We start from the raw sequence: 4,598 nt of genomic DNA, 5'->3' as shown, positions 1-4,598 counted from the left end.
TTCTCCAACGGTACGTTTTCCCTCTCTTGTCGCTCTGTCTTTTCAATCTCTTTCTCCTCCTCTCTCTCTCCTCCATTTCTTCTCTCTTTCTCTCTCTAGATCTCACGGCCATGAAGCACTTCATGCAGCAAAGAAACGCAATCTTGAGGGAGACGACGATAGAGTCTCCGGCCTCGTCCAACCCTAGCGCGGTCAAGCCCCAGCCGTCGCGGAAGCAGAGGGGCTCCAAGGAGAACGCGCCAAGCCCCGGCCGTCGCGGAAGCAGAAGGGCTCCAAGGAGAACGCTCCGCCGTCGGATCCGAACTCGTTGCCCCCGATTCCGGAGCACTCGCCGGCGATTTCCACCCTCTTGACCTCCACTTTCTCCCAATCCCTCGTCGGACATTAATGTCGCCGGATAATGACCGGAGTTTTCACCAGCAATCGCCGGATTCTGCTCTCTCACGTTCTCATCGGACCAGATTGAAACATTGTTGAAGGAATGATAGAAGTTTTCCCAAACAATCGCCGACATTTCTCTCTTTCTTCCTCATTAGACCAGATCCACCATTGAAGGTTTGATAGAGTTTTTCCAAAGAAATCGCTGCTAAATTCTCTCTCTTCCTCATCTGACTAAAGAGTTGCAACTTACTTCTGGATTTTTGGTAATTTTTCCCTCTCTGTGTTGTGGATTTTTACTCAGTTATCGTTTTCTTTTGGTTATTTTCTGTATTCTGAGAGACATTAAGGTTAACAGGGGTGCCAATAATTGATTGGTTATTGTTCTTTAGAATTATGATTCGAACTTTTAGGGTTCATAAATATGAGGCTTCATTTCAAATATAAAGTATATTTGGTAAATCTTGATATAAACAGTAAACACGTGATTCAGTTCCTCCTATGTTCTCTTATTACTCGATTATCAATACATAAATTTGGTGTTTTCTCGATGCTTGTGGCAGATGTTTAAAAATCAGTAGTGATTTTTAGTGTTGAAGCTTTTCATTGCCAACAAAGTTTAGAGATATGATTGAGACTATTGGAATGAATAAAGTAGAAGTGACTATTTTAAATCTCTTTTCTGTTCAAAACCAAAGGATAATTACTTTAGATTCCTCATTCAAACTAGTTATGTCACTGCTCCTAATCTAAAAACCAACGTTTCAGTTTGTTAATTGTTTAATAAGATACTATCTGTAACAAAGGTAACTTTCTATACTACTCTTAAGTGCCTTTTTTAGGTAAATGCAGAAATCAAGGGTGCTGGTCGACTTCTTCCTTTTGTGAATTGGTTTTTGTGGCTTCTTTCAATTGTGAATTGTTTTTTTTCCTAGGTTGTTTGGGCTTCCTTTCTATGAATAAATTGTGGGTACCGGATGAATTACTTTTAGCTTTTTGTGTTTGACTTATTGACTTTTTTAGTGCTAACTACTCATTTTTCTATTTTTTTCTTCTCTCATCTGCAGAGAAGATGGCACATGGCACAACTGATGAATAAGGTTAGGCTCTCATTGCCAAAAGCTTGATGAAAGCTTTATATTAGCTCTCAGGTAATTTTAGAGACACAGAGATAAACTTGGGTGCTAATGGTTGTTGTTCCTTGGTTGGTGTTCTGTTATTTGTGTTTTGCATAGAGCAATGTTAGAAAACACATTTGTGCATGTGTGTGTCTACTACAATGGATAGTGGTCTGAAAGAGTGTAACTTGCTGCATGGTCTCTGCTAATTTCTTGCTAATTTCCATCTCAAGTGTTCTCTTTTTGCTAGTTTCCTTTTTTGGATTACTAGGGAGAGGAAAAAGTTAATTGTTTTCTAGAATATCTATTTAATTGTTTTCTCCAGGATAACATAAGTGCATTATTTAGTGGGTAGATTTGATTGTAGAGGGGACCAATTTTTTTCATTTGCAATATTCAGTGCATAAGGCTAACTTTGAACTTAGTTTTGCTCTTCTTGTCATTGAATTGATAGATTGCAAACTGAATAGTCAAAGGAAATCTCAAGGAAGCACGTACAATGTAAGTCCTCTGTACTATTAGATTTACGCACACAAAAATATTTTGACTTTTCTATTGTAGTTATAACATGTTTGATAGAAATAGATTAAATGTATCAAACTGATTTTCTTTCTCTATTGTTCTCTTTTTGATGTTTCCTAGCATGTGTGAAAAGTCCAAATTTTGTTTCTAATCTTTGTTTCTCTATATTTTCCTTCTCTTGCCATGGGTTTTGTAGAAATTCAGATTAAGTATTTAAAATTGTATTTGAATTTTTAGGGATTTGAAATACATGTAGGTCCAAAAATCGTAATTGATGATGTAAAGCCAACAACCGCGGATGATGACAACGATGGTGATCCCTTGTTCAAATCTCTAAATTGATTTTTAGGTATAAATTGATGTTTGAATCTCTCTTCTTCTCTGAGCGAAATTGTTTGATTTCATGATAGTTTTATAAGAATTTTCTTTTTCCCATCAACTTCACGTGTCTTATCAGTAATGGTGACAAAACAACGAGGAATCTAGAGTTTTTACTTCCTATAACATTTGAGTGAGTAAAGGAAGAGCAAGTGGGGTTTTGGGGGTGTACTTTTTTCACTGAAAACAAGGGAAGAATCCTTTTTAACTTTTTTCTTAATTGTTATATGTGAAAACTCCCATATTGACATAGATAGACTTATAGACTCCAACAATACTTTTTCGCAGTTGGGTCTGGCTAACCTAATGCCTTAGGAAGTAGGATCTCCTAAGAAAAGCTTCTTCTTAAGATATAATTATGTACTATTATTCAAATTGAACTATTATTCAAATATAGGTGTACGAAGAATTTAGCCTGGTTAATATTTTCTTTTAAGTTCTTCATTTTCTATGTATTTCAAATAAGGAGTTATGGAGGTTTGTAGGGAAGGTCTCAACAACCTTTTTTTACTTCCTCCCTCAGATAAGCCGCATTCACCTTATTGGATTATACATTTCCAACATCTCTATTATGCAACAATCTTTTCATACAACTGCGTGGAACTTTTACTTTATTCTTACTTAATATTGATTTTTGATTTTTGCTTCAATTCCCTTATTTATAATTTATAATTTTTCTAGGTTCAATTTGATGTCGTCAACAATTTTTTATCCTTGAACTTCATCATGTCTTATTTCTTCTTCCAGGCCGTTTTTTTAATATCACATGATTTATTCTTGCTTGTTCCTTGGATAGAAGAAGGCATCAATGGTTGGATCTCTATCCGCCATGGATTGTATCTATTTTAGATGCTTTCCGATTGCTCAAAGTAATCTATGTTTCAGAAGTTATTTTATTAAGCTTTTCATTTTTAGTCTCTATATGAGAGTTTAAAAGTAATCTATTATTATGTCTCTCTTTATGAGAGTTTCATAAGTAAAGATGAATTTTGTTATTATTGTGCTATACATATGTTTCTTGGTAAACTATATCTCTTGTTATTCGTTCTCCTTTGTTTTCATTATCTCGGCGACCTACACTAAGTACGGATAAAAAAAGAATGGAAGGGTTTTTACTCTTCTATTTGCATGTTTGTCTTTTCCGAGTTGAAATTGACCACTTTACAGGATCTTCTCAACCATGTTATCCTTCTTTTAAGTTAGGTCCCATTTTATTTTCTCTATATTTATTTATTTTTTTTGTTTGTATTATTATTTACTATATATTTTGTTTTCTATACTTATTATGCTATTGATGATCCTAGGTACTCGTTGATGCGTATTTCTTCTCGACGGTTGTTGCGATCTTATGTCTTTTCTTGTTCTGGACGGTTTGGTTAATTATGATTTTGCTCTTTGTTAAAGGCTAACCGTGGTTTACCTTTCATGTTTCTTGGATAAGAAAAGGACATTAATGGTTGGATCTTTGTCTGCCACGGATTGTATCTGTATTTACGGATACTTCTACCCTATCTTAAAAAGAAAAAGATAAGTTCATTCTTTCTCTTCTCTTTTTTTTTTTTTTTTTTTTTTTTTTTTTTTTTTTGCAATTGAATAATTTAGTTCTTTTATACCATCTCTTATATTTTGATGTTTTGTAGGTCCAACATGATGTCTCCATCAAGCTCATGATCTTAGGATCTTTATGTCCTTTTCTTCTTCCAGACAGTTAAATAAATCTTATGTGTTGTTTTTCTTACATCGCGTGATTTCTTCTTACTTGCTCCTTAAATAGAAAGCGACATTATTTGTTTGGATTTCTTTCCACCACGGATTGTATGTCTTTCTACTCTCTCTACTAAAAAAAAAAAAAATTTCAAATTGTTTGTAAAATTTGAGGCAAATTGTTTGTAAAATTTGAGGCAAATTGCTTGTAATTGATGAAGATAAGTTTTCCTTATGAACTCAAAAAGTTTATAAAATGAGTTGAATTTCTTGATTATAACGAAAATGAGTTATATTGTGGAGAGTTCTCATATTTTCAAATAAATAGCTATTTGTTCAGCTGCTTTATTTGTTTCCCAAATTGTAAACTGATATAAAGTCTCACATTCTAAAATTTGTGGCTTTTCTTTTCCTTGCATGTTCAGTCTTAGAATTTTCGTTATTATTAAACTTCCTACTATGGATTTCTAGGTATTAGTGCGAATGAGGCCACCATGC

General features: G+C 34.1%; 1 long non-coding RNA gene across 2 annotated transcripts; it reads left to right on the top strand.

Annotated features, from left to right (window-relative positions):
* The first annotated feature begins 53 nt into the window (after positions 1–53).
* LOC112093351 lies at positions 54–2,329 on the top strand. Of its 2 annotated transcripts, none has more exons than XR_002903015.1 (4): positions 54–644; positions 1,446–1,478; positions 1,951–1,997; positions 2,275–2,329. It is a non-coding gene; the product is annotated as an uncharacterized LOC112093351 (long non-coding RNA). The 2 variants fall into 2 exon arrangements; XR_002903014.1 differs by having other exon boundaries at positions 1,446–1,529.
* The last annotated feature ends 2,269 nt before the right edge of the window (positions 2,330–4,598 follow it).

Source organism: Morus notabilis, unplaced genomic scaffold (assembly GCF_000414095.1).
Source record: "Morus notabilis unplaced genomic scaffold, ASM41409v2 Scaffold1198, whole genome shotgun sequence".
NCBI lineage: Eukaryota > Viridiplantae > Streptophyta > Magnoliopsida > Rosales > Moraceae > Morus > Morus notabilis.
This window is presented reverse-complemented; position numbering and strand designations above follow the sequence as displayed.